General features: G+C 41.3%; 1 protein-coding gene and 1 long non-coding RNA gene across 4 annotated transcripts in view; one reads left to right on the top strand and one right to left on the bottom strand.

Moving 5' to 3' along the window:
• The window catches only part of LOC124432547, a 57,571-nt gene that overhangs the window by 26,726 nt on the left and 3,345 nt on the right, over positions 1-27,500 (top strand). The window contains exons 1-2 of one of the 3 annotated variants that reach the window (XR_006944293.1): positions 15,446-17,691; positions 18,759-18,979. This is a non-coding gene — a long non-coding RNA (uncharacterized LOC124432547). Of the gene's footprint in view, positions 1-6,615; positions 7,033-11,482; positions 11,618-15,445; positions 17,692-18,758; positions 18,980-27,500 lie in introns of those variants that run through there. The other 2 variants (XR_006944295.1, XR_006944294.1) reach the window with 2 other exon arrangements.
• LOC124432544 (POU domain protein CF1A) overlaps positions 24,398-27,500 on the bottom strand; it is a 10,851-nt gene continuing 7,748 nt past the window's right edge. Inside the window, exon 2 of the mRNA XM_046981591.1 lies at positions 24,398-25,651. The gene's annotated coding sequence lies outside the window, so the exon portion shown is untranslated. The remainder of the gene's footprint in view (positions 25,652-27,500) is intronic.

The following is a 27,500-nucleotide window of genomic DNA, read 5'->3' as shown; positions in this document are numbered from 1 at the left end:
ATATATATATATATATATATGCTCTCGAAAGGTGTTCGTTTCATTTTCATCGACCTTGACTTTAAAAACTGCACAACACCTTTATTTTTATATTTCAAGAAGGGCATATAAATCTAAATAAGTACAAACATCTACGTGTACTTATGTACACCCATGTATATATCAGAATCAAAGGAGCAGTACCGTTCGAATGATCATCAATCTCGCGATCGAAAGAATATATATACATATATACATACATATATATATATATATATATATATATATATATATATATATATATAAATCCCATAATTTCGTCCTCTCACCGTACTTCGATCGCAGAGAGGAGACGCATTCACGATTTGCATAATGTAGCCACGGCTTCTTGCCTATACATTAAAGGAGAATTATCGGAACTGACATCGATGACCGGTTGGTAGAGTTTCTCATTCCTGAAATAATACGCGAGAAAGAGAATTTACGGGAAGTTAAGTTCAACCTCTCTCTCTCTCTCTCTCTCTCTCTGTCTCACTCTCTTTCTCCGTCTATCTTTCTCTCTTTCTCGGTCTTTTTCTCCTCGGCTTCCTTGGATCGTTCTGAGCTCGAGGAAAAACCTGAAATACTATTTCGATTCGTAGGATCGTCGAAAGGAAGCGAAATATCGAGTGGCTTCGGTTCCACCACTTTCGAATTCCCCTTTTTGTATCTGGTATCTTCTTCCCTCTTAGAGCTTTTCCCTTCTCATCCTTGTGATAGCAGTTGCCGCAGTGACTGTGGTGGGTTCCGACCTATTCCGAAGAATCTCCCCGAGGTTCCACAGCTACGACTACGGGGTGTCTCGCGATTTATGCAAAATGGTACGTAACTCCCAAGGGGGCTCTCTCTCTCTCTCTTTCTTTCTCTCTCTTACTTGATCCCTCTATCTCCAACACGTGCGCAACGTGGCATACCGGTGGTCCTCGACGCACCACTTTCAACCGACTCTACACCACCATCTTCTTTCAGCCGCTTTGCCATACAGAAAAGCTCTGAGGAAGCTAAAGGAACTATATACACGCACACATACATACACATATATTACATATACAGAGGCATACACCAACCTTTTTCTTAGTTCCCTTCGATGTATTGCCTTGAATTTTCCAACAGTCGAACTGTACCCAATTCTTCCTTTGAAAATAGTAAAGTAAAGCTCGATACACATTATTCTGTCAACATTGATAAAAAAGAAATAATCAAAATGAACTGATGTCGTACGTGCAAAATTAATAAATCATTAGAAATTGATCAAGTGATCCTCCAATGATCTTAGATGGTTCTTTATTCATCCAACTTTTCTCTTTCTTTTTCTTTTTTCTCCTATAAGCATTTCGATTAATCGAATTCGTCTCGAGATATTTGTAAAGACGTCTTTAACGTGCTCGATGCCAGGAGAGAAGGAAAGTTTCATTCTCGTCGAAGGGAGTCGGAATAAATAGGCACTTACAAAGGCGGATGATCGAGGGACCGTGGATCATTTAATTTAATTACCTCGTGAGGGTTAATAGAAGAGATAAAGGTGGCCAGCACTCGTGCTACTGGATATTATTATACACCATGGCCGAGAGGCGCCGTTCTACGGGAAGGCCCCCCCTCAAAAATAAATCGTCCCTTTTTCTCTCTCTCTCTCTCTCTCACTCCTATGACAATGAGGGACTTTTCGCTACCTCGCCCTTTTCAACTTTTTTATCGTCGACGACGATAAAAAAAGAAACCTCGCGTGCGTTACTTAATTTCTCTGACGGTGTAAGGGCCGGGGGTATCATTAAAATCAGAGCGTGTAATTCGCTTACGATTAATACACGCGACCGAAATTATCTACGATTTGCGAAGGAATAAATGAATGATTTCCATGATTGGGAGAAACAATGGCGATGGTGATGGTGGTGAATCGAACAATAGAGATCAAAAAGATGTCTCTCTCTCTCTCTCTCTCTCTCTCACTCTCTCTGTTTTTCTTAACTAAAAAAAAGACAGAGAGAAAGAGAAAGAGAGGTGAGGGTAGGGAGAGGGAGAACAAAGCGTGTCACCCGCCTCAGGTTTCGAGAACGATTTAATTTCATAAACCGCAACTGTTGCCTCTATTTGGTCGGCAAGGGAGCGCCGCTAACAGTTATGATCCGGTGTTTTGTCCCTTCTCTTTCTCTCTCTCTCTCTCTCTCTCTCTATCTGTTCTAAAATCAAGTTACTCCTCCGTCAACTTTCTTGCTCAACTTAAAGAAACGAAATTGCAAATGGGAGCGAGTGACATACTTTTTGAAATTCATCATCGCTTCGCTTCGCGAAAGACAATCAGTCAGTCAGTCAGTCAGTCAGTCAGTCAGTCAGTCAGTCAGTCAGTCAGCCAGCCAGCCAGCCAGCCAGCCAGCCAGCCAGCCAGCCAGGTAGACAAGCAAGCAGGCACAAGCAGCAAGAAGCAGGCAGGTCCAAGGTGGATCATTCGAATGGGCATCCATATCAAGGATGCTGAGATAAAGCAAAAGGACAAAGAAAGAAAGAAAGAAAGAAGAAATAGAGAAGGAAAGAGAGAGAGAGAGAGAGAGAGAAAAGATGGCTCGAGTCGCGGATGTCTCCGGCATTGTATGCAGATGAAGAAGGCAGGGCGACAATGACTCGGGCCTCGTCTGGAACGGGACGCTTGGAGGAGGATACAGAGGAGGTAAGGGAGGAGGGCCGTCTCGTACCGAAAGAAAGCCATCCGGGACACACCATCCGGCACACGAAGGGGTCCCTCCTTTGGCTCGTGCTCGACACCACTACTTCCTTTCTCCTCCTCCTCCTCCTTCTCCTCCTCTTCTTCCTCCTTCTCTTTCTTCTTCTTCTCCTTTTCTTTCCACATACAGACACGCTTATGTACTACGCATCCATACATTAACATGTCATCATCGCGTAGAGAACGAGCTGATCGAGCACGAATCGTTTTCTCTCTCTCTCTCTCTCTCTCTCTCTCTCTCTCTCTTCTGCGTCGTCATCGACTGCCTCTTTTCTTCTTTTTTTTCTTTTCGAAACGACAAAGACAACTACAACTATGGCTTTCCTCGATCTGCTCGTGGGCGTTTTCGTTTGTTCTCCTGAAGGAAATCGAACGAGTCAAAGAGAGAAAGAGAAAGAGATCAAGGTGTCTCTTCCTTTATTCTCGTTAGGGCGTGGACGAGATCGAAAGTAAAGAAGAAGAATCGGAATAAGATAGTCCCCAACGACGAAATCAAAGGAATAAGTAGGACTAGCACGGTAAATGAAAGTTTGAGAAAATGGCGAAAAGAGGGTTGGCAGGTGAGTAGGTGGGTTGGTTGGGTGGGGGAGGAGTTGGTAGAAGACAGAAGGGCCATTCGTGCCGGTCGATATGACTCCAGGGGTTGTTTGGCGAATACACGTACGCGTACACAGGTATATACGTAGACGTTGTCGACGGTGGCGGTGGCGGTGGTGGCGGCGACGGCGGCGGCGGTGGAGGCGGCGGCGCCGGCTCGGCACCGACGTGCGCCGAGTGAACGAGCAAAAGGGAGAGAAAGAAGAGAGAAAGAGAAAGAGAACGCGAATCGAGCACCAACGGCGTTGGTGTGTTGTAGGAAGAGGAGAAAGGAGGATTGGTAAACCGGTCACGTAGTGCTCGGCGATGAATGGACCCGCCGAGTCGAGCCCGGAGCCGGGAATTGGCTACTGGGCATACCACGACCACCTACCCCACTGCGTCAGCTTTAACCACCCTACGGCCGCGTAAAATTACGAAGAGGTGCTCAAACTCGAACGTACGCACCGGCGTTGTTACAGGCTCAAGGTCCCCCTTCTTGATTCCTCCTCTTTTCCTTTTTCTTTCCTTTTTTCTTTTCCTCTCTCCCTTTCTCTCTTCTTTCCAACTGATATTAAACTAACACTTTATATATATATATATATATATATATACATACACTTGTACATATAGTTCAGATATATCATCTGAGATAAGCGTTACGAAAAGTAAATCTTTTTCTAGGAGCAGTGGTTCTCATAAGTACATTTTTTTCAAAGAGGGAATTTAAATCAGCGATATAGGTGTACCGTAGCTCTCGTAAAACCAAGATGACGAAAAGGGAGAATTTATAGCGTGCTAGATCGAAAGCCGAAAGATTACCGGCCGTGATATTCGTAATCAGGATTCCATTTGCGAAATCCTCATGGGTACATCACTTTCTCGATGTACCGGACACGAGACGAGATCGAAACCTATCCGCACCCCCTCTCTGATACCCCCCTTACGCAATCTAAAGCGAGTGTCTCTGATCTGCCATAAAGTCATTTCATAACGCATCCCCGAGGGTTAAATACTCGGTATTCCCCATAATCTCTCCCCCGTTCGTCCTTTTAAACCCTTCTTGTCTTCGTTAAAGGATACTCCAGTGATCTTTTATTCTTTTAGTTTTTTTATTTTATTTATTTATTTGTCCTTTTTTTTGTTTTTTTTTTTATTTTTTTAATAGAACAAACGCGAAGAAAATGAAAGTACAATGGCTCGTACTAAGCTGTATCTATAGCTCGCGAAACGAAGAAAAGATGTTGGTGACACTTGCAACGGAATTAAAAAATAAAAGCATCCTATAAATCAAAAGGTGGGGTAAGGAACAATGTCGGGGGTAGAGAACAAACCCTTTCGTTAATTGCACATCGCAGATGCCGACTGTTGCAGATTCTTTTTACGATCCTCTCTCTCTCCTTCTCCCACGTTGGACGAAACGAGTATAAGAAGAGAAAAAAAAAAACAAAAAAAAAGGAGAGAAAGGAAAAAAAAAAGATTCTTTCGACTTGGCCGTCCGTAGGAAAAAGTTTGCACCATGAAATAAACGAAAACACCGTTAAAACGATTACGAGAGACACCCTCGTAATCGTAACACGATTCGTTGGTTCTAATAAAGATTTCATCTTCAATGAAATTGGCTCGATTAAAAGGAGCGAACTGTGTAAGAGTGTTCGAAAAAAAAGAAAAAAAAAAAAAAAAAAAACAGACAAAGGATACGAAAAAATGAGGATTCGGATGAGGCACTGAGCGTGACCGATTATACATAAAATAATATATTTATTATAATACCCCACTTCGCTACAGCGATTAACATTGATTTAACACAATTTATACCGTAATTCTATGTAATAATGTATTTCCACACACTGACAGGATGCCTGGCTGCGACAGGATTCTGGAACGATTGCTCGCAGAAGGACTATACGAGATGACTCTTTCTTTCTTTCTCTCTCTCTCTCTCTCTCTCTGTCACTTTCTTTCTTTCGTTCTTTCTTTTTCTCTTTCTTTTTCTCTCTCTCTCTTTTTCTCTTTCTCCCTCTATCTCTCCCTTTCTTTCTCTCTCTCTCTTTCTCTCTCTCTCTCTCTCTCTCTCTCTTTCTCTTTCTCTCTTTTTCTCTCTCTCTTTCTCTCTGTAAGCTGCAACAAAAACGTAAACAACTGGATTAAGATCTGATATTTTCATCTGACTAAAAGATATATACCTTTTGAATTAATATGAATTAAATATACTTAAATATACTTAACATTTTAATAAATTAATGCTAAAGATTAAGTTCGCTGAGATTAACGGATGAAAGAGAATGTCAGTAGTGTCGTCGACTCGAAAGATATCGAGGAGTATATTTCAAAACGTAAAATCGAGAGAAGAAGGTGGTGGGGGTTAGAATGAGGGAGGAAGGGAGGATTAAAAGAGAGATTATTAATTGGCTACACGATAAAACAGTGTTAGTCCTCGTCCTGTGTACTTGGAAGAGACCCCCTCTGGTTTCTTACGAAGATATGGGACCACGCGAGTTCTTCCTTACGAGTTCTCTCTTCGCGCACGTGTGTGTTCGTGCATAACACAGGAGGACCTCTCTCTCCTCCTTCTCCCACTCTTTCTCTCTTTCTCTCTCTCTCTCTCTCTCTCTCTCTCTCTCTCTCTTATGGAACTTGACCCTCTTATCATCCACTATTATCGTTTCGTACAATCCATCGTAATTGTCAGCACTGAATTCAAAACCGAGTTACAATTATTCGAGTATCTATCTCTCTCTCTCTCTCTCTTTCTTTCTCTCATTATCTTCATCGATAAGTATTCAAAAAGAAAATCGTAGATCGATAAAGTGGATAATGAAGGTGAAAGAGTAGAATGACGATCGGAGGAGAGTAGAGGAGAAGAAGTAGAGGATTACTTTCCTCTCCTCTGTCCTCTTCGTTACTACACACTTGTTGTTCCTCTCACGAGACACGAAGCACGCGCATCGAATGCTACGGTGTGTCGTGCGAAACATTTCGTCCTTTTTTCCTCGATGCGTGCATGTCGCTCGTTCTTGGTGTCTTGCCGTTGTTGCTGTTGTTGTTGTTGTTGCTGTTGTCGTTGTTGTTGTTGTCGCTTATCCTCCCATGGTCGGAGAGAGATAGAAAGAGAGAGAGAGAGAGAGAACGAACGAACGAAGGAACGAACGAGCGTACGCGAGTATGAGCGCCTATAGACCATAAGGGCTAACAAGGCGATTACTCATGCCTCCCATAAGAAGAAGTTACAAGCGGGTTCGAAGGTTTATTGCGGCAAATGGCGAAATTTGTACCTCGCTAACGATCGACGCTCTTTTTTTCAGCCCTCCCCGAACATCTCCGTCTCTCGCTCTCGATATCTCTCGACGTCCTTCTTACCACAAATCCGACGACGTTACCTACAAAGAGCAGAAGGAGGAGGAGGAGGAGGAGGAAGGAGGAGGAGGAGGAGCAGGAGGAGGAGGAGGAGGAGGAGGAGAATTTTTGAAGGCAGCCGGTCGGTCTCAACTCGTCGTATTCGTGCGGTGAAAGAGATCTCGGACGCTGGTGGAATCGACGGCAAGAAACTGCAATTTTCTAAAGTACGGCCTTAGCTACGGGGTCCGTCTTTATCCCGGGGTCAAATTCGCACCGACCACCCCCTTCACCTTCGATTCTTCCACCAAGGGAAGAAGGAACCGGCCACGAACCGGCCACCAACCGGCCACGAACCGTTCCGCTATAGGCATCCGCTACCTCCGGTAAACTCTAATTAGATTTTAAGTGAGAAATTGAGCCCGCCGGCAATTTTAAGGAAGCCGAATGCACCGGCCCGATTAATATCATTATATTCGTTGCTCGATCGTTACCTGGAGAGAGGAGGCGGGGGGCTGGGGAATCTCTTCGTTCGAAAGATAGTACGGGGTTCAAGATTTCTTTCTTTTTCTTTTTTTCTTTTTTTCTTTTCTTTTTTTTTCTCTTTCTCTTCTTCTCGATCAAAGATCGCGTTAATCAAAGTCTAAGATCGTACGAAAAAAAATACCCTCCGTAAAGAATTTCAAACTCCGCGGGGTGTATTCGAACGACAAATAATTCTTTTGATTATAATTGTCACGTTTTAAATAATCATTATTGTTAATTAATATCATTTAGTTCTCCTTTTCTTGTTTTTTTTTTCGCTTTTCTTTTTCATTTACGTATATTTCTATTTTGTGCGCGCGCGCGTTTTTTCTTTCTCCTTCTTTTTCTTCCTCTACTTTTTTTTTTTTAACCGCTCAATTTATTCCACCGATAAAGATTATATATATTTTCTCTCTCTCTCTCTCTCTATCTTTCTCTGGAAGCTTTAACGACCATTTAATATCGTGCTAATGACGGTTCTCTTGGATAGTAGATAATGATTTCGATCGTCTCGCTTACTCCAACCAGAGAAATATCATCGACGTTTTATAATCCAAACGGAGACTCGCCGCCTCTATAGCTCGGTTCTCGAATCGATTATATCGAAAGATCCAGCGTGGATTTATTTATGTAAAAATATTCCGCGCTTACCCATAATGGTAATATCAATGCGGACATTTAAATCAATTATTTTATAAGATTATCATTTCCATCATAACGGAACAAAATCGGCTATCAATATAATACGTTTAAATGGCGCCTAGACGTTTAACGCCAATATTTAATCTTTAAAATCTCGGACACGCGTTGTAAATATTGTATAGAAAAAAAAAAAAAAGAAGAAAAAAGGAAATAAAAAAATAAAAAAAATAACCAAAGAAGGAAAAAGAAAAAAATCAGAAAGAAAAGAAAAAAGGAATCAGCAAACCTCGGGACAAAGTTTCGAGTTTATCTGTGGAGTAAACGAATTGTTGAAGGGAGGAGGAAGGGGGATTAATAAGGGCGAAGTGGGGGCAGGTAAATCGAACCGGCATAGATCCGGATGGACTAAGGGTGTCGAAGGGAAGAGAAGAGCAACTTACCCTTCAACCGTGACGCGATCATCCTGCCATTCATCAGTAGTAGCTGACTTTTACAAACGTCGTGACGCGGCGTAGCTAATGGTACCTTTTAAATGCCGGACAACGGGCGATAATTCTAACGTTTCACTTCTGAAGTTCTCTCCCTATCTCTCATACGAATCCTCGGAATCTCTTATGGTCGTTACGCGTCACCTGTCGTCGCATTCGTAGAACGGACACGCGACGTTTACGTGAAAGAATGATCTACGGTCTCTCTCTCTCTCTCTCTCTCTCTGTCTTTTCAATTGGAAAAAAAGAAACAAAAGTTTGAAAGTAAAAGAAAAAAAAAACAAAAAAAAAAAAAGAAGAAGAAACGTAAATGAATGTGAATAAAGAAATTTTTCAATGAACGTCCTTCCATTTTCTTCTTCCCTTCCTTCAATTTCCCCCTTGCAAACTGTCGTACTTTGAAAACATAGGGAAGATTTACAGGAAGGTGGAAGGAAAAAGAGTGAAAACGAGCGTATCAAGAAGTTCATTCTTTAAAGGAGGGTCCTTAGAGATGGAAAAAAAGGATAGAAAGAAAAAAAAAAAAAGAAAGAAATGGGAGCAAGGGAGTTGCCACTTTGTTGTTCTAATTAATGACCAAATTCATCATCGGGACGTCGGCACAATGAGCTAAGAAATAGTAGCCGTTCTCTTCTCCCTTTGCGGTTAAGCTTATGGACAACCCTTTTTATCACTCACTCTCTCTCTCTCTCTCTCTCTCTGTCTCGTAGGCGCACGCGCTTACTCGAACGACACCTTTTTCACGCAGGCTGTCTTAAGAAGACAAAACCGTGACGGTTGGCTGTCCGGTCGTGGACCGAGCAAAGCAAAGCAAAGCAGAGCAGAGCAGAGCAGAGCAGAGCAGAGAAGATCAGAACAGAGCAGAGCAGAGCAGAGAAGAGTAGAGCAGGAAAGAGAAAGAGAGAGAGAGAGAGAGAGAGAGAGAGAGAGAGAGAGAAGAGGAGGGAAGAGAAAAGAGAGAGGTATCTTCCGCACCAGTGGCAACGGTCATCCTGGACCGTTTGAGGAGGCTGAACCCGATTCCGAAACTGGATTTCGAGCGTGCCACTCGTCGTCGTGGCACGTAGTGGCATGAAAGAAGAGTGGAAAGAAGAAGAATTTAACGGAATCGAAAAGGGCGAATTGTTTCGCCATAAAGTTTCGCGATACTTTCGGGTAAAAAGGGCCAAAATATTACGTGTATAAAAAGAAGAAAAAAAGAGAGAAATTAAATAAATAATAATTGAAGATTTTTACCTTCGATGATGCGAATTTACGATTCGAGAATAGTAATCGAACGTGTTCGAATAACATATCGATGTCACGAGATTCTCTTGGTATCAAGTCATCATCAACAACGGAGGCATGAGAGCTCTCGTGTTCGTTCCTTCGATGATAAATGATACGATGAAACGTAGCGGTAAGCGCCGGGGAATTGGCTTTTCGATGCGGCGTGAAAGTTTCTCCCTGCTGGGGTGAGCACCAGACACGCCGGAGGGACGTGGAAGATGAAGAGGAGGAAGAAGAGAAGAAGAAGGAGGATGAGAAGGTGGAGGAAGGTGGAGGAAAGAACTGGGGAGTTGGGCGGGAGGGGGAGAGGTGGGTAAGGGAAAAAAAACGCAGGAAAAAGAAGAAGAGCTTCGAGAAGAGATCGAAGAGGAGGGGATAGCCGGGTGAGCCAAAGACCGAGGTCCGGTCTTCTCTTCTACGTCGTACTGACCGGTGACCAGTAACCGGTGACCAGTGAGAATCCTGCGGCCACTCTTGCGAGTCCCGAAGGCTAGAACTCCTAGGGAATCCAGGCAAAACCGGTCCAGTCGGATCCAGAGCACCCGCTGCTCGAACCACCACGCTGCTGCTGGCTATCCTCTCTCTACCTGCTTTCCTCTCTCTCTCTCTCTCTCTCTTACATATACACAAGTCCACATATACATAAGTCCTCAGCTCTTGGAAGGAGTTTCTAAGGAGTCACGTATCTCAAAAGAGAACCCATTCGATTCATTCGTTGTTCTTCGATAAAGATGATAAAACTTTCATTCAGAAATATCGATCGATGATACATCGAGGAGACAATCACCTTGAATAAAGAGAGAAAGGAAGAAAGAAAGAAAGAAAGGGAGGAAAACAAAAAATGTCGAGAGTCTAACCTATGACGAATCACCCCGGAATACACATGGAGGTGACAAAAGCGATACGGCCACCGGTTCACTCTCTCTCTCTCTCTCTCTCTCTCTCTCTCTCTCTATCTATCTTTCTAAAACGACCCCTGAAAAACATCCCCCTAGCCTATATGCCTAGCCACGAGACTAAACCGATCGATCGTTGCTCGGAATCGATCTGTCACCATTAGATTCACGCCTGGAAAATATCTCCTCTGTCATTAGCTCTCACTCTCTCTTTCTCTCACACACCATCCAGATACTACGAGGCGTGACAGGAATTCCTTCTTCTTCTTCCTTTTTTTCTTCTTTTTTTATTCTTTTTTTTTTTAATCTCCTCCTCGCGCAAAAAGTTCCTATATTCGCTACCGCGGACATGTTTTTTAGCCCGATTTCACTTCCCTTAGGGTCAGAAAATTTGTTCATTGGCACGCGCCTAGTAACCTTACACCATGCTGGATTCCTTAGGTTGCATGTAGTTACATACGTAACGTGTAAAGAAGCATGAATAGAGAGAGGATCGAGGAAATCGTATACGACTGGTTTTACGAGCACAGAAGGTATATATATATAAAGAGAAAGAGAGGAACCAAGTTCTAAAGTCTCTCATTCTGATCTTGAGCTTTAACGCCAGAGAACCTTGTTACACTCACGAGTTTATAGTAACGATCCACCTCGAATCTTAGCATTCGATATTATTGTCGATCGGTTAATGATATCTCGAAAATAGGATGAAAAGAGACACGAGCATCGGTCTCTACGTATTGTATACTATTATATGCTTAAGAAATGGTATCGCCAAATGTAAACAAATACTCTATACTCTCTGATACATTCATATTGGTATTTATTGGTTGATGTTTTCTCTTAGGAGAAACGAGAGTCTCTAAGGACGTGTTTGTTTTCTCTCTATCTCTATTTCTCTTTATTTCGCATTAACAAAGAAATACTTTCGATTACATTGAAGAACAGTACAGATCGTTTAGTTCTTTGCGAACGACTCTCGTGACAACGTCCGAAAAGGATCGTGTCTGGTGAGCAAGCCGAAAGGATTACGCATCCCTTTACTGAGCCTTCTCGCCCTTTTCACCCTTTCTCTTCGATCTGCTCGAACAGCCGGTAACGTTCACGAATCTTTCAGAAAGAGAGAAGCAATGATCCCTCAACAAGCTTGATACGTAAGTTTTAAGCGTCGAACAGTTTGCGTTTTTCTAAATGACGACGATCGAAACGACGATGTTCTAATCTTTTTTTCTAAGCTAACTCTCGCAACCTTTTATGGCGTATAAGGCAGTAAGAATGTAACGAGCGAGTAACGACGAGTAACCTCTCGTAATAGAGATTTAGTATTTTACCTTAATAAAGGTTCCTAACCATAAACCAGGTGATCAAAGAGCTCTCTTTCTCCTTTTTCCTTTGATTGAGGTATTTAAAGAAGAAAAAAAAAATCAAGTTTGCGAGAAAATATAAATATCGATGAAAGGAACTTTAGCTTCCCTAACACATATCCAAGTATACACACACACACACACACACACACAGAGACAGACACGTGATACGTTTATACACCTTAACGTAGGTAAGATACACCCGGGGCGGTATCGTTCTCCACGGTTTCCCAGTTTCGTCCGCGAGAGCCGGATTACATTCCCGAGATCTTAACGAGACGTAATTACACGGGGAAAGGTACGAAGCGACGGATGCCTTCGGAATATAGCTACTAACACGATAATTGCCGTTATTACCTTCTCAAACGTCCTATTTAACTTCTAAACGACGTTCGCCCACTAATCGTATCCAGGAACAAGGATGCACATCCATCGATAGATTGGAATCGATATCGATCTGCGTTCATCACATGCATTTATTAATATATATTGTTTATGTATGTATGCATATATCTGGGATAAATACACCAAAAGTTTAACCAAACAATCTCTCCTGAATATCTCAGATATTTGTGCTTTTCCAATCTATGTAATCTTGATTTATAAACGTTTCCTAAAGAAAATATTTAATCTTCACAAGAAAAACGAAACTCTTATGCATTGTTATAAACTTGTATACGTTACGTGTTATATTCCATTTGAGAATTGTAAAAGCGAAATGTTTCTCTCTGGAAAAAAAAAAAAAAAAAAAAAAAAAAAAGGAACGAAAAAAGAAAGAAAGAAGGACTTAGGCCGAGCGTACGATAATTCTTTCTCTATTCTACCCGGTGTTCATTAATTACAAGGAATGGTACGGTTCTCTTTGCGAGAAAGGAGAAAAGAGAAAGAGAGAAATTATGGATCCAGCTTTATCCAAGAATCGCGCGCGCCACTCCGAATCGTTCTTCGTCTTTTATCATTTTTTCTTCTTTTCTTTTTTGTTTTCTCTTTGTTTTGGTTCTTTTTTCTTTTCTTTTCTTTAAATAAAAAAGCAAGCAGAGCGAGACGAACGCAAGTTCGTGATATTTTTTTCTCTCCTCCGACGAATGTACATCGCGATAAAGATCCTCGTAAAAGATATTTATCGTCGAGGAAGTTGGTTGGTCGCGAGAAGAACGAGGTTACGACTCGGGTGTTAGCCGACGACGACGACGACGATGAGGACGATGACGACGAACTTGACCTCCCCGTCGAGTGAACTTTTTCTTTCGACATTTCTTACTTATATTTTTTTTAACCTTTTCTTTTTCTTTTTTTTCTTTTTTTCTTTTTTTTTTTTTTTTTTTTTTTTTCTTAGCTCCGAAAGGAAAAAAAAATCACAACGAACTTTCGGTTCTTCTTTATTTCGATCGAAGACGAGGCACCAATAATACACGCGGTGCCTATTTCACAGCGGGAAACACGAATAACTACGATAGAAGATTGCCAGGGCGTTAAAAAAGTAACGAAAGAGAACGCTAATACTCAGTTTATAATCCGTAGAAGTTAAGATAGAAGAAGAATAAACTTTTCGAAGCGTATTGAGGGGTCCTTTTATAGGATTAAACTACCGATGGCTCTCAGGTAAAAACGAACGCATTTTAGTTTTCTAATCTTCGATTCAAAATGATTCCGAGGAGTGGAGTGTTAGTAAAGAGACATGGAGAGAGAGAGAGAGAGAGAGAGAGAGAGAGAGAACAAAAAAATAAAAAACACCGAAATCGACGGCTCTCTTTGCTCTGCTCGGACAAATTTGCACGATTTGCGTAAAATAAAATTCGCGCAGCGTCGAAAGAAAAAGGAAAAAGAAAAAAAGAAAAAAGAAAAAATCCACGAACGTGGGACAGCTGGTGGTCGATCGTTCGAGACCCCCGAACGAGAAGCGAAATATACGAAACATAATAAGTCGATGAAACGGAGTGTCCTCTCTCTCTCTCTCTCTCTTTCTCTTCTCTTCGTATGGCTCACGATATACAGGGAGGAACAAAAACTATGGATCGGGGACAATGCAGCATTGTGACGGACCCTTCCACATAAAGGTGATGTTCGTTCGTACGTGCGTATAGAAGAAAAGGGAGGCGAGAAAGGGAGGGTGGGAGGGAGGGAAGAGAAAGAAAGGCAAATTTTACTAAAAATCTTGACGTTTCCTCCTTATTAACAAATTCGACGATTCGTTCGAACGAACGGTAATGGTCATCGATAAACGCCTAAAATTCTTCGAGATAAACGATGAAACGTCCGCGATGAAGCCGTCCGTGATTTTCCCGATGAACTTTACGACTGTGAAGATTGAGAAAAAAGAAATGACGTCAATTTAAATCGATCGAACGCGAGTGCAGTATTTATTTACTAGTGTGCGGGATCGTGTATTATGCACAGGGAGAGAAGGAAAAAGTGCTCGATCATGGCACGAATCGACGTTTCTAGTCTCCCTAGTTCGTAGGACAAACAAAAGTAGAAAAACTAGGGGTGCGGAGTGTGAAGCTGCACGAAGAAATCTCTATCTCTCTTTCTCTCTTTTTGACTAGCTATACTACGCTACCGTTGCCAGTGCTAATGCGACCGGACAACAATGCACGTTGCACGCGTCCAACCGCTAATTCCTTTCGTTTCTTTCTTCCTTTTTTTTTTATCCTCTCTCTCTCTCTCTCTCTCTCTCTCTCTCTCTCCCCCCTCTAACACTCACCCCCGATATATGTTACCCCGCTGCAAACGGCTCTTTTCACCCTACTTTACGGCGAACCATTGGAATCGAGTTTCTGGAGGAAAAAAAAACAAAAAGAAAAAATAAAAAAAAAAAGAAGTACGATCCTGGAACTATCGTGCGTTTTGAGTTTCTAATGATGATAGAAAGGGAAAGAAAGGAAAAGGAAAAGAAAAAAAAAAAGAGAGAAAGAAGAAGAGGAATAAAGAAGAGAAACGATCGATCAATCGATCGATCGAAGAAGTAGAAGAAGGGAAATCAGAATGATCGAGGATACAAACGTTTTCGAGGTGAGCACGGGGAATACTATCCAAGTGCAAATATTTCGTCACTGAGAGGACAGATCGTAGATAGGGAGGCGATTTAACGAACGATCGTTAAATTCGTCGGTGAGCCACCTCCACCGCGAGCCGACTCGTTTATCGCGTCACCCGGTACGTACCGGGTGTACCTGTATGTCGTGCGCGTTCCTCTCTCTCTCTCTCTCTCTCTCTATCTATCTACCTTCTCTTCCTCTCGCTCTCTTTTGCATCTCTCTATCTCTCTCCCTGTTGGAAATTTGCATGGCATTTACATCCGATTGCGGCGCTACGCAGACTGAAAGTGGCCTGAAAGAGCATCCGGGGGCTACCGGCTTACGACTATCTCTCTCTCTCTCTCTCTCTCTCTCTCTCTCTCTCTCTCTCTCTCTCTCTCTCTATCTATATATCTATCTATCTATCTCTCTCGTTGGCTGGTATACTCTCGAGCAGGGTGCATTCTCCCAAACCACCGTTTAGACCTCCGAATTAAACTTCATTTTCTCGTTTAACGATCAACGTCTATCTCTTTTTCCCTTGGCCCCCTCATCCCTCCCATCCCACCCCTCCCTACTACCCCTTTTCGCCCTTCTTTCGTTCCTTTTCAAATGCCATCATAATCGTACGATTCGTGCTTACGTAACCTTTGGAGAAAGAGACAGAGGGATTCTTGAAAAAAGATATCAATGAAGAAAAAGAAAGAAAAATCCTTTTAACTCGCTTCGTGTCTCTCTCTTGCCAAATAAAATACGTTCAAGGTCAGAAGAAGAGAGGTCAGGGTCACAGATAGAGTTATGTCTGAATTGAACATCATTTTGTACGGAGCGACGAGGAGCACTTAACTTATCCGTCCGAATGTCTGTGATCGTGTGTGCGTGTCATAGGTCCCATTATCGTGGCCACTTGATGCCGTAGAATGACGATACTAACCAGATGTATATACATATACCGTATGTATGTACTTTGTACATATCTCTCTCTCTCTCTCTCTCTCTCTCTCTATCCTTTTCTCTCTGACCTACAATTTTGGGCTCGATTGAACCGAACTTTTTTCTTTTACATTTACTCTATAAAAATTTCGTCTTCTAATTGAAAGAAAAAAATAAATGAGAACGTGTAACACGTGACGTACAAACGAAAGATCGTCAAAATCATTTTCTTTATACGCTTTTTTCTAAACCGGTTGAATACCATTTCAAATGACAATCTGATCAATGATTATGCATCGATTATGCGCTCGATCGATGGATCGTTAGATCACGTAGAAGAGATTTAATTGCTTCATCCTCTTCCTTTCATTTCTCTTTCTCTTTCGTTCGTGATTAGCTAATCTTCAAGGAATATTCACGTTCCATTTGCCGAGGTTTCATCGAGGAGGAGGAGAAGGAAGAAGACGGAGATGAGCTGGATAAAAGTTCGAACGAAGGGAGTGCGTAAAGTTTGATTTTATTGTCCATTCGGTAGGTGGGAAAGACGCGTGTAAGGACGATAAGCATCGAAACGAGAGAGTGCATACCAAACCTCTCTCTCTCACTCTCTCTCTCTCTCTCTCTCTCTCTTTATCTTCTATATAACTCGAAACAATCTTACAGATTTTCTCATCGAGAAAGAGAAAGAAAGAGAGAGGAAGCAATCCCCTTCGACGACACCGTTTTTCGAATCGAATCGACGTTCCTCGATCGCTCGGCAGAAAGCTTACTTTGCATTTTACTTTTCTCTCTCTCTCTGTCTCTCTCTCTTGCTTCTGTGATTTGTACTCCTGATCGTAGATAGAAACGAATGCGTCTCGAGTTTCCTATCTATAACAAGACTCTCCATTAGAATCGCTCGTACCGAATTATCTTACGATAGGGTTCGATAATATATTAGGAAATAAATGCGCTTCGGCTTTGCCATTCGCGCTATTTCTAACAATTACATTCATTTCTCGGTGAGTATTTAAATTGGGTAAGAATTAAATCGTTCGATCCAATTGAGAAAAAAAAAAAGAAAAAGAAAAAAAAGTAAAAGTCTACGATGTTATCGCTTCCTTTCATTTTTTTTCTTCTTCCTTCTATTTTTTTAAGCTACGATCCGGATAAAATAAAAAAAGGAAGAGAAAGAGAAAGAGATAAGTTGAGGTTGGCGCCAACGAAAGAAATGTTAGATTCTAAGTGGTATTTTACCTTATGTATATAGATACCGTATGTTGAGGGAAGTCGATCGGAACGTCGATAAAATTAAGAATGCACGTGGTTCTGGTTTTTAATGAATGAACGTCTAGTCGAAGAGAGGAAGGATGAAGCGTAAAGAGAACGTACATATATATATATACATATGTATATGTATATACACAGAGAGAAATAAATAGATAGAGATAGATAGAAAGAGAGAAAGAAAAAGGGAGATGGGTGAAAGAGAAAAGGAACAAGTAGAAGAGTAAAACAGAGTGGGGATGAATAAGAGAAGAGAAGAGAAGGACGATGAGTAGGAACGCGTTAACATGCTCGCGTAATACGAGGCCGGAACGGATAGTCTCGTCGGCTCGGCTCGGCGCATCCGCGGAGATCTACATAATGTTTATTATGCTAACCTAGGCCAACGCGCTTGCATCAACAAGTGTTATATTATCATTCAAATAAAATGTTTTAATCTGCATACGTTTTATCAAAGGGTCCCGCGGGTAGCCGAACGCTGACTTTGTCTGCTTGTGTGCTTGTGCATGTGCTGCATATGTGTGTATTAGCGCAGAAACTGGGCACGTGCCGTGTGAACGAATAAAAACAAGAAAAGGCAAAAAAAAAAGAGAACAGGAAAAAACAAAAAGAAAATAAAGAGTCGGTCGACACCATTTTTCGATCCTCGTAAGTTTTGATGTTCGAAATATGGAATGCACGGTCTAGTGCTTGTATCGCGTGAGACAGAGGGGAGCAGGGGCAGAAAGAGAGAGAGAGAGAGAGAGAGGAGAGAAAGAGCGAAAAAAAGAGTATTCGTAGGTCTCTCTCTCTCTCTCTCTCCTAAGGTCAAGCCATAAGTACCGTGTTAAGGGTTTCCTACGAGAGCGTGACGGCACGAATTCGAGTCAACGCCAATCCATGCGACATATGATCGAATTAAATGACTGTATATTTATAGTTTGCGTTCTTCTTTTTTTACACGAGTGGAAGAAAAAAGGAAAAAAAAAAAAAGAAGAAGAAGAAGGAGAAAAACGGAACGAAAAAAAAACAAAAACAAAACCACGTGCCACGGTACATTCATATATGCGCAGGAATTGCCGCATAAAGATAAAATCGACGTGTCCTCTCCTACCTATCTCCCTCCCTTCCTCCCACCCACCCATCCCATCCACCTTTTTTTCTTTTTCGGTACTTTTTATCTACTTTTGCCTCGCTGCTAAACTTTGAAGAACCATATCTATCGTCCTACCAAAGCCCGTTTCTTTTTTCTCTTCGCTGTCTTTCCCTTCTTCTTCTTTTTCTTGATTCGACACTTTTATTGCCACATTTCTTTGCTAATAAAATGATTGCACGAGTATTTCCTGTAGAATCCGATTTTTCTCGGATTGATTGAACAACATTTCGAATAATATATCACGTTTAAAATCGTTTAAAGATAGATAGAAATAGGGAAAAATTTGTTGGCCGGTTGGTCGGTTTCTTCCTTTCTTTTCTTTCCATCTTTGTCTTACTCGTTCGGTTGCGGCCTCCTTAAAGCCTCCCCCTCTCCTCCCACTCAAGCAACCAACCAACTCCGCCACACTTCTTTTACTCACTACTATTAGCAGCTCTCTCTTTCTTTCTTTTCTTCTATCCTTAGGTCACTCACACGACTAACCCAGGGTAGGATCTTTCCATGCCACCTGTGTCTTCGTTATTCAGCAATGCAAATAGATTACCGGTCGCATTACCATAATTAGATTCAATATTTGTAGGCTGTCACGCCATTACTATAATTCATCAGGGTATCGTCGTGTCTAAGCTCGACGATTTGTCAGACCGGACGTCGAGAGACACGGGAGTAGCAGTGCTGCGGGCAGAGCGTGAAGAAAAAAAAAGGAGAGAAAGAAAAAAAAGAGGAAGAGGATGAAGAAGAAGAAGAAGAATAAAGGGCCGCTTCATTAAGGGAGGAGAAGGGTGTGAACGGTGTTAAAGGGTATGTAGTAGTCGAAGGAAAACAGTGTAAACGTGAATAGAGTTTTCACTTTCGCATTAACGGTGCTCGGTCATTCGTTTCTAACGAGTATGGTGCTTCCTTTAAAATCCATAATCGTAATGACGAAGAAGAAACAGCAGTATCAGCAGCAACGAACACCAGCAGCAACGGCAACAGCAGCAGCAGCAGCAGCAGCATTTCTCATAAATAATTCACGACAAAGTTCAGGTGCGAAGAAAATAAAATAATAAAAAAATAAAATAAATAATAAAGAAAAGAAGAAGGAAAAAGAAGAAAAAGAAAAAACAAAAAGAAGCGCGTTAAAGGGAGGAGAAGAAAAGTTAGAAAGAGAGAAGAAAAATGTATAGAGAAACAGGTCTCTCTCTCTCTCTCTCTCTCTCTCTTTCTTGTAAGAGAGAACACAACAGTGCACCTACCATCGACGCGGGCCAGCCACGAGAAGTCGAAGGCCGGAATAACGTAATAACTTATGGTAAATGCTTTTCCGCGCAAGTAAACGAGCCGTATGCGCGAACGTGGAAGTAGTTTTACGATCGCGAAGGTCGCCTTTTAGTTCTTTCGCTAAGACTTCAGCGTTACGAGTTAGAGAGAATGTAAAAGGAGGATGCTATTCTTTCTATCTTTCTTTCTTTTTTCCTTTTTTTCTCTCCTTTTTTTCTTTTCGGGCGAGAAAAGGAGATAGAAGAAGGTAATAGAAGGAGGTCAGAGAGCTCGGGAGGGAGAACGATTGACGTCGACTAAGGACGGTGACGGTGACAAGGGGGGGTTCAGGGATTGGAAGGGGGCAAAGTTGTCAAATCGAAGTTTAAAAAAAAAAAGAAGAAAAAAGAAAAAGAAAAAAGAAAAAGAAAAATAATGAAAAAAAATGTCGGCATTTTATCTCGAACAACGTCGCCTACGACGACACGCTTCATGTAACGCGACTTATGTCAAACCGGGTAGGATATTACGAACGAAAGGACTCCGAGTAAACACGGATCTTTCGATATATTATGAACTAATTAGAGATCGAGAAAAAATAAAAATACTCTTGAGAAATAGTCCGTGAGAGAGAGAGAGAGAGAGAGAGCCAAAGATAGACAAAGATGATAAACTTTTTTTCATCATCATCATCGTCATCGTAGTCGTTATCATCTTCTTCGTCATCATCATCATCATCATCATCATCATCATCATCATCATCATCATCATCTTTTCATCTCCTACTTCTTACATATTCGATGCAATGTTTTCGAGATAGTCAGTAGTGGAATCGTGGTGGACGTTTGCCCTCAATTAACTTTATAAGTGAGTAAGGAGGCGTGCGGCCGATCGTCAGTAGCCACGGTCGCGTATATATCTCAGCACCGCATGCGACACTGTTCATTGCTGCAGCAAGTGCCAAATTTCAGTGGCGGGTGTCTGAGGCATTTTTATTGACGATTAATGAGGATCGACAAAAAGAGAGAGAGAGAGAGGGAGAGAGAGAGAAAAGAAAAAAAGATAAAAAGAGAGAGAGAGAGAGAGAGAGGCAATAAGTGACGCATAACTTTATCTTAAGACGTAAGTCAAGGAAGACATTGTTGGCAGGTCTTGACGCGATCTTGACTACCTAAAACGTAAAATGCTTAGGCTCTATAGCTCGATCTTTATTCTACGAGTTGTACGCGGCTAGCATAAACATAGTCAAAGGAGAGTCCACGCACACAAATAAGCTAGTAAATAAGTTGAACGTGTGTGCGATGGTAAGAACGAAGAAACGAAACGAACGAACGAAAGAAAGAATGAAACGAACGAACGAACGAAGGAACGTATAAACGAGCTCGCTCGTATATCGACGAGGTTCTCTCCTCCTCGCGCTAACACGCCCACGCTGACTCGTAGCAAGAGCCAAGATGAAAAAGAGAGAGAGAGAGAAGGAGAAAAGCAGAGTGTAAGAGGGACACGTGGACTTACAGGTGTACGTTTCACGAACGCGAACTCGCGTAGGCTCGTTTACTTAGCCAATGCCATAGCTGACTTATTTATCTGTCTTTTGGCCGGTGGTGGCAACGTTCCTAAAGAGAGAGATAGATAGAGATAGAGATAGAGATAGAGAGAGAGAGAGCCGCGCGACCATATCTCTATGTACTTGTACACAGGAGAGTGTGCGCGCGCGCCTGGCTCCGAACTCGTTCAAGGCCTACCTGCTTATGTTGCTGCTGCTGCTGCTGCCGTTGCTGCTGCTGCTGCTGTTGCTGCTGCTGCTGCTCGAACAACGACTATGAACGGCGGCATGCGCGATTGCCTCTCTCTCCCTTCCTCTCTCTCTCTAACTCTCCTCTCTATTACTCTTCAATATTATTTAATATATATACTCGTGATCTTTCGTCAGACTGTAGAAAAAATGATGAGAAACTAGGACTTTCTATTTCTTTTCTTCTACTCGTATCGTAGAGAGCCCTTTTTGAAGAAAAAAAAAAAAAAAAAAAAAAAAGAGAGAGAAAGAAAAAGAAATTGGGGGGAACAAAAGAAAGAAATATTCGTCTGAGATAGATAGAGAGAGAGAGAGAGAGAGAGAGAGACAGAGGGTAACCTTGAGAAAGTTTAACTCTCTCGACTGAAGAAGAAGAAGAAGAAGAAGAAGAAAGAGAGTCGAGGAGGCGTAGGTAACGCCGTGAAACGAGTCGACTCCGCGACTCGTACGTGGCTTTTGACGAGCTCTCCGTAGCCGGATTGTCAAGTGACGTCAGCGCACCGGAAATGGAATGTAGGTAGCGGTGCTTATTAAGCTTCAACCACGGAGAGTACGAGAGAACGAGAGAGAGTGCGATGAAGAGAGTTGGAGAACTAAAAAGTGCGCTAGAGAGACAAAGATAGACAGATAGAGAAACAGAGAGAGAAATAGAGAGAGAGAGAGAGAGAGAGAGAGAGACAGGAGAAGAGGACGGATGGAGTTCAATTGTTTCCTCCGCACACGCGTGCGGCAAGTGGCGCGTATGCACGTAGGTATACGTCCGCTTACACTTTTCAACCTGCTCTCTCCTCTCTCTCTCTCTCTCTCTCTCTCTCTCTCTCTCACTCTATCCCTGTTGCGTGATGACGATTACGACGAAGACGACAAAGACGAAGAGGTGGATCCTGGTGTGGGCATCGGTCATTAAATCAATGCGCCTCCTATGTCAGGATCTGTTCGCGCCTCGCTAATGCGCCAACGGAATGTTGACGAGACGAGTACCTTGAAAGGTTTGCCAGTTCCGTAGGAAATTCAAAGCGTGTTAAACGATAATAGTTCTCTCTATCTATCTATCTATCTTTATCTCTATCTCTATCTCTCACTCTCTCACTCACTGGAGTCTCTACATCTAGAGATTATCAACTCTAATCGACGACTTCCTTAAAGAACAGGCCGGAGAGAGCTTTACGAAATCCCTGACAATAAGGCGTTTCCAACGAACTTGAATCATTAAATAGAAATAGAAAGATCAACGATTAAAAATTAATCACTGCGATTTATATCCATTCGAACGAGTATATTATATATATATATATATATATCCTTTGATTTATAAAGAAAAAGAAGAAAAAGGAAAGAAAGAAAAACAATAAATCAATGTAACTAAGTAGTTACTTATTCTACGTATTCGAAGGAAATTACGGCGAGCATTGTATCGAAGGAAAGAAGAAGAAGAAGAAGAAAAAGAAGAAGAAGAGGAGGGAGATGGAGGAGGAGGAGGAGGTCCGTGAAAGTTCGAGGAGGGTTAAAAGCGCATGCGTCGTAACGAGGGTTGCGATGGCAGTGGTGGTTGTGGTGATCGACGCTTGCGCCGTTTCACCCTCGCTCGGATTTTCCCTCTCTCCTCCGACGACTCCTCGTTATCTCCTCTCTATACCCTCCCTCTTTTTCTCTTTCACTCTCTCTCTCTCTCTCTCTATTTCTATCTATATATCTTGCTCTCTTTCTCTCAACAACGGCGCGTTTCACCCCCTTTTCAAACGGTACTCATTGTTCGCGCGTGTCACGCACCGACGAGGTGAAACCATCCGACGATTTCCTGCCTGGCACCTGGTATCGCGCGCTTTTTTTATTCTCTCTCTCTCTCTCTCTCTCTCTCTCTCTCTCTCTCTCTCTCTCTCTCTCTATCGTTTTCCCTTTTGGTTACAGTTATTAACGATCGACCTGCGTAACCCGTGTGCTTTTATTAATAAATGCGACGATCTTGCTTTCCTTCCTCCACCGGTCTCCTTCCACCCCTCCATCCCATCGTAAAGATAAAAGAGAAAAATGACGAAGTAGGCAACAAAAAAATTCACAACGTCGCCGAATCAGAGCCATATAATATCGCGAATTATTATTTTAATACGCACGGTAAATTTTACAACCCATCATGGTAGTACCTTACCACAAGGTAGGCGGTGCGAACGTAACGCGACACCATTCCGTGGTAACACCCCTGACGATCGATCGACCAAGATCGCCACTGGAATACGAGATCGCGAAACGATACCGAAATTCGAGGCGTCTCGATACTACTACCCAAGAGCTCGCAAGCAAGCGCGGTTTATCGATGCCACAACCCTCTCTCCTCTTCCGGCAGATTCGACCTTCCATGTAGATTCATTCTCTCTCTCTCTCTCTCTCTCTCTCTCTCCCTCTCTTTCGAGTAAAAAAAAAAAAAAACATTAACCAAGAAGATTAACTTCCGCTTGCAACAATTGGTCCAATTTGATTTAATTCTAATCATCCAACTTGCAAGGTGAGAATCGATCGTTCGAAAGATTTATTTTCGATCGGAGATAAAGGATTTTTCGAACGAATAAAAAAGATAACGAAGATGATGCAAGATCTACGATTACGACGGTTCTTTTTCCTTTTTTTTTCCTTTTTTTTCTCTCTTTCTCTCTCTCTCTCTCTTTCTTTTTCTGTATAAACTCGAAGATTACGTAGCGAATCGACACGTACGATTTTTCTTCGGGCGTAGCAATATCTTATCACTTTTTATACATACAACCAACTCGTTCCACATATAGAACGTTCTCCGATCGTACATGATGATCGATCGATCGATCGATCGATCCATAGATCGAACGATCGAACGACCAATCTATCGCGTAACTAATAACATTTTCCCGCGCATGATACTTAGAAAACCACAAGGATGTGGATCGATGATGATCGTAACCGGCAAACCTGAATAAAATGCATATTCCCGTTGATACGATTTAATGTCGTCGTAAAAATTCTTTCGCGTTATTGACCATTTTTATCATCGTTGACACGTAAAGAAATTCTTTGTAGGGTAACCCCATAATATGCATCCTAGTCGCGAATAAATGAATAAATGAATGAATGAATGAACGAACGAACGAACGAACGAATTAATGAATAAACGAGTGTGAACACGAGTGAGTAAAGGGAAACGACAGATTTCTCTTGTATTACTTTCAATGTTGTTTATTTAATTAAAATTCAGTAGTAATTTAGTTTCCGTCGTTCTAACAAAACGTCACCTACCACTTGCCAGATCTCGATTACTTTTTTTTTTCTTTTTTCATTTCCTTTTTTTTATCGTTAATAATTAATTAATGTTTAATAATAATATACAATGTGGAAGGGGAGGGGGAGGAGATAAAATAGAGGGAAGGGTAGGAGAAATAGGAAGAGGTGTGACGGAAGAGGGAAAAGGTAGATAGGGATATTGTTTACAGATGCGTATAATTTTTTTTCTTTTCGTGTATTAGATCGTGATAATCCATAAGTATTGTTTTTACATGTCGCCTCTTTCTCTCTCTCTCTCTCTCTCTCTCTCTCACTCTCTCTCTCTCTCTCTCTCTCTCTCTCTCTCTCTCCCTACCTATCTATCTATCTATCTATCTATCTATCGTCATCATTTTCTTCGCTGACATATGCACCGTCTTGCGGAACGGAATAAACGCACGCGTCATATTGCTCGTTCAAAACGAATTAATCGAGAGAAGAAAATCGAAGGAGTTCTTCCCTTTTCATTTGTTTCCTCTCTTTTTATATTTATATTTCCTTCTTTTTTTTTTGTAGTTTTTTTTCTTTTTTATTTTTTTTTTTTATTTTTTTTTCTTTCTTATTTTTTTACAACGAACTGCAAAATCCTCGTTATTAAATCATTAAATATTCGTATCACATAATTCATCGATCGTTCTGTGTAAAAACATCGTGAGAATGAATAACAATAGACGATTATAACACCTTCGATTTTCTAATGTTTCCTTTATTTCTTCTTTTTTTCTTTTTTCACGTATGTGCATAGAGATTTTTTTGGTTTTCGTTTAAAAGAAAAGAAGAAAGAAAAAGATAGACTTTCAAAAATGAAAAGAAAAATAAAATATATATATATATATATATATATATATTTTAGCATTTTTTTTGTAATGCACTAAAAATTCTGTCCATCTTACGATATAAAAAAACACTCGGACTGAGACGTTCTCTTTTCTTTCTCTTTTTTTCTTTCTTTCTTTTTCTCTATCTATCTCTCTCTCTCTCTCTCTCTCTCTCTCTCTCTCTCTCTCTCTCTCTCTCTCTCTCTCTCTCTCTCTCTCTGTCTGTCTGTCTGTCTCTTTCTCTCTCGTTGAAACGTCGTTGAAACACAAGCGGTATCAACAAAATCTCATTTCCCGGCCGTGCATCGTCCCCATTCGATCGAAATCTATGTACACCTAAACAAAAAAGAGTACTTTGTAAGTTACCGAGGCACGATTAAAAAAAAAAAAAAATATATATATATGTATGTGTGTGTGTGTATAGGTATGTATTTTCTGCGTCCTTTTATCTTTCTTTTCATTTTATGTAATTTTTATTTTATTATCAAATAAATAGAACTCGCGGGGACTAAGAACGAGCGAGAATAAATAAATAGAATTTGGATTGGCGCAACGTGCGCTTTCCTTCGGATTATTCGATCGAATTTTTCTCTCTCTATCTCTCTCTCTCTCTCTATCTCTCTCTTTCTCTCTGTCTGTCTGTCTGTCTATCTTTGTCTATGCCTATGTATACTACGTGTATGACAAGGAATTGTAGAAAAATATCTTAATTTATCGAAAAAAGAATTCTCGTTAACGTTCCATCCCGATTTTGCAACTTTACCGTTCATAATCTCAATTTTTCGTTAGGTCAATATCGATTTGAACGTTTATCGCGATACATACATTTCCAATATACAATATCGCAGGAATCAAAGATCAAATAATCTTCGGCGACGTATATTTCTTTCCTTTTCTTTTTCGTTTTTTTCCTACGGCGATAATTAAGGCGCTTTAAAACGAGTGAGGAAATAACGGGTGAGAAATTTTTCCGCGTACGGCACGAGGAACGTTTACCGAACGAAAAACTCGTTAATATTCCAACGAGGCCTTAGTTCGGTTCGATCGATTAGAAAAAAAAAAAAAAAAAAAGAAAAAAAGAAAAAAAGAAAAAAAGAAAAAAAGGAAAAAAAAAAAAAAAGGAGGAGGAAAAAAAAGAAGAAAAAAAAGAAGAGGAATTAGAAGAAGAAGTAAAGTACGAAAATAAAATAAAAGAGAAAGGAAAAAAGAACAAAAAACAAAAAAAAAGAAAAGAGGAGAAGAAGAAGAGGAAGAAGAAGAAGAAGAAGAAGAAGAAAAAGACGACCAATCGAAGCTCCTTCACGGTAAAAAGATAAGACCTGGCTGGCTATGCGTGGCCAAGTGAGCAAATAATCGCGCACGAGCAGCAGAAACTCGGTGTAGGGATAATAAAGCCGCGTAATCCACCTGCGCTGGCGTTACGTCGACGCCAACGTAACGTTTTAATGAACTTGCGCCTCGCTGTTTTGTGGCAAATCTTACGTAATCGAGGGAAGCTAAGAGAACCAAGAGAGAGAGAGAGAAGTTTGTTTATTAGGGGGAGACGACGGATTTAACGACGTCCCGTTCCGCCGGTTTTCCCCGATCCCCTCGCCTCCACCTCCTCCTCCACCAGCAGCACCACCACCCCCTCCATCCTCCCTATCCTCATCCTCCTTCATCTCCACCTCCTCCTTATCCTCCATAAGTCCCTCCTGTGCCTAGAGAGAGAGAAGAGACCAGTCGTTGCCCACGCTGAAGAGACATTCATTTTTCAAATACACTCTTTCGCAAAGAAATACTCTTTTCGTCGTCCCACTTGAATCTCCCTTTATTTTTTTCTCTTTTCTTTTTTTCCTTTTTCTTTTTTTGGTGTTTTTAATTTCCTTTTCTCACCTCTGCTCTTTCTCTTCTCCTCCTTTTTTTTCTTTCTTCTTTTTTTTTGTTTCTTTGGCTTTTTTCTTTCTCTTTGTTCCTCCTCTTTTTCTCCCGACGATTAAACACCGTCGCAATGTTTTCCAGACCCGCATTAACAGGTATCAATCGGAAGTACATCGAAAAAAAAAAGTGGCTAAACGATAGCGCTTACATCTCTTTTTTTCTTTTTTTATTTTTTTTTTTTTTTTTTCTTTCTTTTTTTTCATCCTCTCTCCCTCCCATTCCATATGAGTATCGAACAATTGATATCGACGAAAGTTCTTTTTCT

The sequence above is a fragment of the Vespa crabro genome, chromosome 25 (assembly GCF_910589235.1).
Source record: "Vespa crabro chromosome 25, iyVesCrab1.2, whole genome shotgun sequence".
Classification (NCBI taxonomy): Eukaryota; Metazoa; Arthropoda; class Insecta; order Hymenoptera; family Vespidae; genus Vespa; species Vespa crabro.
The sequence above is the reverse complement of the archived record's forward strand: the minus strand, read 5'-3'. Positions and strand labels throughout refer to the sequence as shown.